At 33.5% G+C, this 11145-nt stretch overlaps 1 pseudogene; it reads right to left on the bottom strand.

Moving 5' to 3' along the window:
* Positions 1-5110: 5110 nt before the first annotated feature.
* Positions 5111-8043, bottom strand: LOC110700434 (annotated as a pseudogene).
* Between the last annotated feature and the right edge of the window lie 3102 nt (positions 8044-11145).

Below are 11145 nucleotides of genomic sequence, written 5' to 3'. Positions count from 1 at the left end.
TGTACAATTGTAATACTGTGATTATTACGTAATATATTTTAAAGAAAAACATTTACCGTGAATTTCATAGACATCTAGACAACTTGGTCACTAAAATACACAATAATAGCATAAATTGATGGATTATAGCATCGACTAAGTAGAAGTTTGTACGATTAATAATTATGTAAATTAAATTAAAGAGATTATTTACATTTAGTACTATATACTCTACTATTAAGACATAAACACAACTTGGCCACTAAATTAGTAAATTACCATGTAACAGCATGAAGTCATGGGTCATATTTGACACGATTGATAATGCAATGATTTGATATGTTTTTTTTGTGTTCCCATTCATCTACTATTCTACTGTATGGTTTTTTGTGTTCCCATTCATCTACTGTATATACATGGTTGCTAGTGGCGGATTTTGGCCGAAAATATTAGAGGAGCCGGTATTTAAAAAGGTTACCTCTTGCTCAAAACTAATCTTTGTCGTACCCCAATATTTTATGAGTAAATATAGGTTATTTAAGTATATTGACTAATTAGTTACAATAATTTACGGGGGGCCTGGCCCCGAATGGCCCCGGTGAAAGGTCCCCTCTAATGGTTGCCATCTTACATTAAATACTAAGTGTACCAGCTCGCTCTTTTATAAAGTCATCTATGCAACTTGGTCACTCTCTATATATCATCGTATAATGGCATACATAAGTACATAACTATATATTTTATTTGTGTTCCCACCTAAAGTTACATTTGTTGCTTGTCATCTTGCAAATATAGCAAGGTATCTTATGATATGTTAGAAGTTTATGGAACACATGCATCATATACTTAGGATGTTTTCTCTTTACCTTATTAGAGATTTAGAGTTGAACTTATCTGAACCGGACTTGTCTAAATTTAACTAAATTTATTAGACCTTATTGAAACTTATTAGAGCTGATTGAACTTATTGAAACTTATTAAACCTGATTGAAATTATTAAACCTTATTAGATCTTTTTTAAATATTGCTAATTGCTAATTTTGATCGTTTTTAGAGTTGACTTATTAGATCTTATTGAACTTATTAGGCATTATTTAAATAAAGTAACAATTTGCATATAATACAAAGTATATTCTAATAATCTACTATCATACTATAAAGACATCTAGACAACTTGGTCACTAAAATAGGCACTATTGCACTAAAATACCATAGAATAGCATGGCTGGAGGGAACGACGAGGCTCTTAGACCTGCGGATGTGTTACTTATTCATGGGATCGTGGTCGCGATGTCTGTGTTGATTTCACAGGGTCTTCTCCTTTGACACAGTCAGGGCTATCTGACTTTATTCCTGGGTGGGTTGTGGCTGATGCTGCTCATCGGAAGCGGGATAAGTATGAAGCTCGATGTCAGGCGATTGGATATGGTTTCATTTCCTTCTCCTTTTCTTCGCTTGGGGAATTAGAGAAGGAGGTTGTTGCGTTACTGAAGCGGATTCAGAGGTTCTCGACGACGCAAGACATTGGGGCTCGTGCTGCAGCTCATATCTTCACTAGGGTAGGATTTGCTATAGCTATAAGAGTGGGGGCCCAGATTGTATCTCGGTTTCCCACTAATTTATAGTAGATTGTATGACTTTTGTTTTTGAGATATAATAATAATAATAATAATAATAATAATAATAATAATAATAATAATAATAATAATTACGGAATTTACGGTGTACATAATTCATGTGATTATGTCGTATCAAGCAAACCTTTGACTAAAGTGAATTCAAAATTAATTTAAGGAAAACTACCCAATGATATTAAAGCCAACACCAGAAACACGGCCATTTTTTTAAATCAAATTAAAGAATCTTTCCGCATGATGACTTATATATATGCTCGTTGATGTCATAGCGTTACGTCAGACCATTCATTATATAATGATAAAATACTCGTAAGTATTTCCTTAACTATTTGCATAATTTTTTTTTTAGGGTGTTAATTATTTAGATGATTGGATTAGAATTAGTTAGGTCAGGTCAGTTTGACTATATATAGTTATACCAATAGAAATCTGAATTTTTTTTTTTTTTGAGATTGGAATTAGATCAAATCGAGTTATTTCTAACTTTTACTAGTAAAACTTAATTCTTTGTAAAAAAATTAGAAAAAAGAAAAAAAAATTGTTATACATACACTACATAAGTACATATTAGTGTATTACTTGAGCTGAATATAAAAAACCTAAAACTTTGATCAACTACGGATAAAACTAAAATATGCTGAAATTAAACAAGTTGTATAAGCGTAGCTCAGTGGCCATTAGTGGTTGTTTGAGGGTCCAAGGTTCAATGCTTGAAGGCTACAATTGAATCTATTTTTATTATGATGATACTGAGTACTGACTTATTAATACTCCCTCCGTTTTTAAATACTTGCTCTATTTCTATTTTTTGCACTATTCATTTAACCTACTTTGACTAATGTTTGTGATTTATACATAAGAAAAATTACAGTCTTGTGGGTACTTGTTGGAATCATCTTAATGAATAGATTATTAATTTTCAATTGTTAGAATTTATACTTATTGGTAATTAAAGATATTAGTGATCAAAGATTAGCATCGGCATGCATGTCCAAGAAAAATGGAGCAAATATTTAAAAACGAAGGGAGTAGTTACTATACTATCCCAGTTGTACTAAACTACTAATAATAAATAAATAAATAAATAAATAAATACTACCTCCGCTTTACATTACTCGCAACAATTTCTTTTTTTTTGACCGCTTCACATTGCTCGCAACAACTTACTTTCTTTCCTTTTTTACTGTAGTAACTTTTTACTTATAAAATGACACTTTTACCCTTACCTTTTTTTTAAACATCCTAATTAAATTATAAACTTATTCTTAAGTTCTAGGATTTTCGTGGTTTGTGGGTTGGTAGGTGGTGGTGGTGGGTTCTAGGATTTTCGTGGTTTGCGGGTTGGTGTGTGGTGGGTTCTAGGATTTTCGTGGTGGTGGGTTCAAGGTTGAGTGGTTTCGCTTGGTTGGTGGTGGTGGTGGTGGGTTCTACGGTTTTCGTGGTTGTGTGGGTTTTCCAGATTTGTGGGTTTTTAAGGATGGTATGGTGGGTTGCGGGGGCTGGGTTTGCTCGGTTCGTGGTGGTGCTTGGGTGCGTCGGTGGTGCTTCTGGTGTCAGGTTCGTCGATTTCAGTGATGGGTGGTTTCGATGATGCTGGGTAGTGGTGGTGGGTGGTTTCGGTGATGCTGGGTGGTGGTGGTGGTGGCTGGTTTCGGTGATGGTTGGTGGTGTCAGTGGTGGTTGGTTATTTTATTAAATTAAGCTTGAATTTGTTTTTTTCTTTATTTTTGGTTGGATTAATAGTTAAGCATATACCCTTATTTTTCAATAATCAGGCTTTCAATCTATTGCCTATTTTGCCTAGGTATCCGCAAATTTGTACTTTGTTGCGAGTAACCTGAAGCGAAGGTAGTATAATGTTTTGTGTATAACACAGATTTTAATTTTTGGAGCTGATTGTGTGTATATAATGACTTAATACTGTATTAGAAACTATAAGTTTTAATGTGATAATAAAATCGGAGGAAGTAATATACTTAAAATCGGAGGGAGTAACCTCTCTCTCAAAATGCAAGGATGATGTCATAATTTTTTTTCCCTTTTCAAGTTACCCTATTTAACTAACATAGCTTTGAAAATATATTTCATTTGCATTTTTAAATTTTAAATTTGGGTTTTCTACACATATTATGCTATTTAGTTATTTACGAGTTGTTAACAATAGTTAATAATGTAATTTAATTGAAATTTATTAATTAAAAATAAAAATTATGCACTTTCGGGAATTGCATATTCATATTTAATTAGGATTTTTTTTTTGAATAGATTTAATTAGGAATTAGTTAGAAAAAATGAGGAAGTTATATTTTTTCAATACGTGTTAAAAGTCTATAATTCAATTCTTATTTAAAAATGTGCATCACACAGGGTTAATCTAGCAATGTAATATAGTAAAACCTTAGAGTTGTGTCGTTGTCATCGTGTGTGCAAAATTTAAAATTAATAATGGAACACTACTTCCATAGTTCCATTCCAACCAATTGTTTTGTTTACCCTTAATAATATTTATATGAACAAAGACTTTAAAGGCAAAGCTAAGTACTTCACCCGTTTTTTTATATTTCAACATTTTCTTTAAATAAAAATGTCACTACACTTGCAATACATTATTTATTTTTTTAGTGAAATACTTGCAATACATTATAATTAAAAGAAAAGAAAAAATTGTTAAAAGTTGTATTATTACCCTTATTTTAAATTAACCTACTAAACTATACTCCTAATTTAATAATCTCTCATCCTCAATTTATAAAATTTGTTATATACCTGAGTGTACCGTTACCGTATACCCGTGATCATCTACTCATTTATTAATTGAATGAACAAATGACCCCGGGTGTACGGTATATATATCTGGGTGTACATAATAGATTCTCCTCATTTAAATGGAGGAATTATACTTGTACACGCGTAATCTTAAACATATTATTGCAACTTGCAAGTCTTAATAAGGACAATTAGAAATAAAGGTAGTGTTGTGGCTCTCTAAACACCAAAAAAGAAATAAAGGTAGTGCTTAAATTATTAAAAGAAAGAAAGAAAGAAACAACTACTCCATTAATCGTCATGTGCAACTTTGAGATATTATTTGTTAGATATAAAAATTTTTAAAGTTGCACATAATATTTAACCGGAGTAGTATATTAAGATAGATTACACAACATTATCATGAATGTAATCAAAATATCAAATAGTAGGGAGTCACACTCCAAGTCTCCAAGTATCAAATACTTTAGATGAAGATTTAAGTATTTAACCTCAGCTTATCTCTTAGGTATCACTACGTTTATTTTTAATATTTGGTCTAAAAGTAAATTAATCACTAAGTAGTAAGTACTGGTATATACCTGTGGTTCTGTGTACCAAGAAACCAATATCATGGATCCATTGTCATTTTTGTAAATACTAGTTGAGCCATCGCGCGCGAAGCGCGCGATAGCCCAATAAACACGGAATGAGTGAAGTTAATGGTACCGTTAAATATACGTACTGTATAAATCTAATATAGTTATGTGTTAAAAACGGGTTTAGATGTAGTTAGGCATTCAATAGTAAGCCGTAGAATTTATAAAAATTTGGCTTTTAACACTTAAAGCTTTTACAACTTTTGATATTGAAAACAACATTAAACTGGAATTGGCCAGACATGATGTAGATGAGAATTTCCTTATAGAAACATAATATACACCATAAAGAGAGTAGCGGAGCTAAACAACCAAACAACACACACACAAAAGCAAACAAGCTAGCGTTTGGATCGAATGATGGCAGCTTTGATGATGAGCCCGGTCTTCCAGTGACCGCCACGTTCAAAGATATCAAAACACACCTCTTCAGTTTCATCAGCTTTTGCTTGAAAACTGCCCAAATTCAGCTCAAACCATTCTCCTTTTGGTTTCATCAACAAGCTGACTTGCCTTAACTTAACTTCATTACCTGGTGCAATTAATCTCAGCATAAGTAGAAGCTCCCACCCAGATGCTGATTTTGTCAGCTTAACAGCGTATACAACCTCATAAGTTACTCCTGGTGAGAGCTCCGACATAGCCAATTTACCTCACACATCTAGCCAGCACACAGCGTTCAGCTTCGCGACTTCAATATTATCATCACTGTCGATTAGCCAACAAAATCACAAATGTAAATAGTCTTAAATCTCATAATGCTAGCCTATACATTATTCAGTGTCAGAGCCTTATACATGGTTTTGACACTTGGACACTTCACTTTTGGTTAAAAATCATGAAATTTTTTCACAAAGTAGCCCGAGTCTAAGTAGTTTAACATAGTATAGCTTCTCTAAATAATACAGTTATAATTTGAGCCTTAAACACAAAAGTATGCAAGAGAGATCAAAGATAACTTACTCAGTATCTTTGAAGCTATTCCAAGACCAATAACAAGATTGTCCCCAAGTTATAAACAGGAATCGTGCGTATAACATGAAACCACAGCTTCCATCCTTGTTATCTACCCAATCGTGCGTATAACATGAAACCACAGCTTCCATCCTTGTTATCTACCCATTTTTTCTGCATATATAACCTTTGTCAGACACAGTGATATTGTACTTTTGTAAACATATCAAAACAAGAAGAAAATTGAAACGAAGGAATAGTATTCTTGGCTAATTAATTTCATACCTTTTCTTTTACATAGATTTCTAACCTTTCTTTTATGCTCAAGGAACAGTTCCTTTGTCTTTAATAATTTCTTCCCCATCACTTATAATTTAAGTTTTTGACTCATAAGACCGTACCAGTCTCTAAACTACATATATAGCAAGCTGCAGGAGTGGTCACTGTTCGAGAAACAATAACTAATCAACACAATTAAGCAATTTGCTCTCCATTCTTCTTCTTATACTTTAACGCCTTAATCCCATAAGTAAGGTCAACTACATGAACCAACCTAAAGACTTCCTAGAAAGTCAACCATCCTAGTACTACTCTCAATCATTGTGGCTCATGTCAAGCAATGGGACAGAAATTTATTAAGTAAAGCAATTAAAAGCACTTTGTTCTCCATTAATAAAGTAAAACGTGTTTACAATTCCCAAGGTGTAAAATGCTTAGAAACCATCTTTTTTCTATTTAGATCATGTAAAATCCATAAATTATAGTTTAACATCCGAGTTCTTGTCAAAAAAAAAAAACATCTGAGTATAATTCATCTCACAAACCAAAATTAAATATTTTCACATTTCCTCTAAATTCATACCTTAAAAATTTCCATCACCTTTCTTTCACAAATATGCAGTACAGTTCTTTGGTTTAGCCACCTCTATTACACTTTCTTGTTCCATATCTGAATGATTCTTTGTTAGGAAGAGACATCAGACCAATGTCTGACCCGATGTCACTTCTGGCAGAGCCTAAAATCACAAAAGTAATAGAGTTAGCATATGCCTTCAGCAAGAACAAGTATGAAATTCAAGTTCATTGAAAGGTATGATCTATGAATTCGTAAGATTAACTCCAAACACGCAGTAAAAGTATCAAAAAAGGTTTCTAATCCACATCCTACAATTATCAATTATATGCAACTAATTTCTTTTTATTCTATTTATTCTAATATGCATTACAATGATGCTCAAGAAAACCAGATTGATTGATTCCATGATTACGTTAAACTAACCCGTTATCTAACACTACGTGAAATACTCTGTATATAGTAGTTCTCTGATTGGAAAAGGACTATAATCTAGGTCAGAGTATTGTTCTGATGAGAACTCATTGCCTCTGCTCCTTGTGGAATCAACTCTTTAAGAAGCTTCCCATTTCTCTGCAAGACCGTCTCCCACAAGAATCCTTACCACTTTTGACATCTTTGGTCTCTGGTTATGGAGGATTGAGTACATAGAAGAGCTACTTGGACTATTTCGTCAAGCTCAATCATGTCATACTCATTCATCAAGTCCTTGTATGCCATAATCTCTAGCTTCTTTTCTTGGTGAATCTGCTTCACCTACAAATACAACCAAAATTTAGAGGAAAATCAATTTTGAAAAAACATACTATAATATTTTTCTTGTGTTAAATTTTCTTTCATTCTAACATAACTCTTTTCTGGTTTGCTGCTTTTCCAAAATATAGTGCCCTCTAACCAGCTATAAACTCTAGGACCAGAATTCCGAATCTAAAGACATTTTTTTTTCCTGAAAAATTTCCAATAGAGAGGTATTCTGGAGCAATATGACCCATGGTGCCCTGAACAGCTGTAGTGACGTGTGAAACCTGGTGATCCAATAGCTTTGCCAAACCAAAATATCTAACAATGGCCTCACAACAATCGTGTAGCAGGATTTTAGCTGCCTTAACATCCCTGTGTATCATCTTAGAATCACATTACTCATGAAGGTACAGTAGTCCCCTAACTGCCCCTACTGCAATTCGTTTTCTGATACCCCGGTCTAGAGCTGGCTGTGTTGCATGGTCAATTGTTGTGAATAAATAGAATTAGCATATTTCCAAACATTGACAGGTGTGAAAGTAATAAAATATTGTTTGCACCAAATCATAAAGGAAAGATTAAAGATTCGATCTTTTCACCTTAATTTTTCTTGACATATCTTAGTTATATATTGTAACAAAAAGGGGGAAAAAAAGATGGTAACCTTCAGTTCTTCACTAAAAAAATGGCAGTTAAAAAATTAAACCACAATTATTAATTTTAGTGCTCTGACACAATTAACAAAGCCATAATTAAGTGGGTAAGGGTCATTACATTGATGTGAGCAAAAGACCCGTGGTATTCAATGCTACCAGGGTATCACATCAAATCATCCGTTCAACAAACTGATTATATGCCTGTGATGGTTATTGATCTCATTAACAATGGGGAGTGGGGTTTACTGAAACTGAACATACATTTTCTGATTAAAAAGGGTTTGAACTCTCAATCCCTTCCTCCCTCCTTCTCGCTCGTTCTCTCCCTGCCTTCCTCCCTCCCTATCTTGTTTTCTCCCTCCCTCCCTCTCTCCCTCTCCCCCATCTCTCTCTCTCTCTCTCTCCCTCCCTTGCCTCAGATCGAACTGATTGTAACCAGAATTCACCAAATCAAACTCCAAACCCACATTTAAAAAGTTCGAAAAAAGAAGAAAATATACCTGGATTCAGGTCTGGTTTAACGGCGGAGTTGTTGCCGATATTTTCGTCTTACACCTATTTTAGGAATAGCACTAAAGGAGATATGTTGAGTTAAAGGTGTTGAGCTAAGGAATAGCACTAAAGGAGATACTATTTAGGAAAAAAGAATGATCCACACACAGAGCACCTATAATAGTGGTCTAACAATTATGCTTTAGGTTCACTGCATGAAGAACCTAATTAAATTTCTGATCATATATGAACAATCCATGCACTAATTCCCTAGAGCTGAAAGTCATGATTGTTAAATGAGGAGTGTGGCAAGCCAACTACTTCAGCCTTTTATATAACCAGGACAGCAACAATGATCTATAGAATTCATGCTTAGACAAAAAATGAGCAACTAATTGTATAGCTTCAAAACATAAAAAAGCTACAAAACATATAAACTCTGAGAAGAAATATGATTTCAGGTGCTTAGACAAAAAATGAGCAACTATTAGTTTTATCTCTATGCTGAATTTAGCTTTACGTTGTCCACAAATCAATCTAATACAACTAAAACAACCTTAAAATTTGCCAAATTATGTGTACCAAGTTACTCGATTTCTCTCTATATCAACAGACCTTCCAAAAAATTCTCTGTTGGCTGGACGTAGCAAAAGAATGAGGATGAATGATTACATACAGAAGGTGGGTGAGTCTGAACTGTTGACCTCTTGAACTTGAGTTACGTGCTTATCACCATCAGACGATCAACTGTTCAAATTGACAATTAAGTATGGTGTGTGAACTAACACGATCCTGTTAGAATTTGATTTTCTTTGGATCCTGTTAGATTGCATTTCTGGAATTGAATAAGTTGTCCTCTTAAACTGCACTCTTCTATCTGAAAGTTATGTGAATAACAGGAGCATATCGTCAGGTCTAAGTTGTAGCACCATCTATCTTAGTTAATCTATAAACTAACGAAAAATAGGACAGACAATAACCTATGACCTTAAAACGATAGGCCACATTTGTAAAGAGGTTATATTTTCACAGAACTGAGTACACAAACCACAGATATATCAGGAGATTCAGGACAGATTAAGTATTTGGTAATTGAAATAGCAGTACTGTAAAATTACCTGTGACAAATGTGTCCTAGACAATAAATCACCACACTCTTGAACAAGTGTGACTTCTCCACTATGTACTCTAGCCAAGTCGGATATGAGAACATCCATTTGCTCTGCCTGCAAATGTAAATCACAAAGTCTCAGTAAAGAATATTAAAATTAAGCTGCACTTCCCGTACATTGCACAAATCCTATAAATATAATTCAAAATTGCACATAAAACAAAAATCCAAAATATTGTTAATTTCCCACAAATATAAAGCAAGAAATTGGGAAATTTGGCATGTAAAACCTGGAATCTATCAGGAAAGGTCATTGATATTGCCCCACCAAATAATGGGTGCTCAGTACATGCATTATCCACCATATTTTAAGGGAAAAAAAACTGCATTTCAAGCAAAAAGAAAACACAAAAATCAACCAATTTAAAGGGAAGACGATGAATTAAACCACAAATATAGTAATGAGAAATTGACAAAACCCAAAACATTCATACCTATCATACCAACACTAACAGAAATTTGATGGAAAATTAAGGAAACCTTGGTAAATTAAGAAAATTAAGAAAACCTCGAAAATTGATGGAAAAATTAAGAAAACCCAGATAAATTATCAGGAAATGAGAGAAAAAAAAAAGAAGAAAATTAATACAAACCAGATTATTAAACAAGCAAGATAAAGAGAACCTGAAGATCTTCAGGAAGGTACTCGTGCTTCATAAAAAGGTCCATAGCAGGCAAAAGACGCTAAGCGTCAACAATCTCACCACGAAGCCGATTTAGGGCTTCTTTGATATCATGTAAAAAAAAATTTTAAAAAATTGTCGATTACAAAGTTTAGCCTGATCACTTAAAAGAAACACTGCAGGAAGCCTAAATGGAAAATAAATTTAAAAAAAATAGGCACGCTAATTTAAAAATATAGCTTTTGGGGTTCATAACCCCAATATTACCTTAAAGCATTTGTAGTCAAGGTGTGGAAAAATATAATACCATATAGATTAATACTCCTTTTCCTAAACTCTAATTGATTAACAATAAACTGACAAAATGTAAAGGCCTCAGGCTCACCTCTGATGTAATACCGAGTGTCAAAGATTCCACAGCAGCTACCATCAATATAATTAAAGTCAAATCTTGACAAGCCTCCCAAAGGAAACACTAAGCCAAGTAATAAGAAAAATAAGAGGACAGGTCAAGGTTTCCATGACATTAGCTCTAATTGGATTAGATATGCATAGAAGAGAGAGCACCATAGAAATCGTCTGTTTTATGTTCAGATTTTCATTTTTTCAAAAAATTTACTAAGTAGTCAATTAGT

This window comes from Chenopodium quinoa, unplaced genomic scaffold (genome assembly GCF_001683475.1).
Source record: "Chenopodium quinoa cultivar QQ74 unplaced genomic scaffold, ASM168347v1, whole genome shotgun sequence".
Lineage (NCBI taxonomy): Eukaryota > Viridiplantae > Streptophyta > Magnoliopsida > Caryophyllales > Amaranthaceae > Chenopodium > Chenopodium quinoa.
The sequence above is the reverse complement of the archived record's forward strand: the minus strand, read 5'-3'. Positions and strand labels throughout refer to the sequence as shown.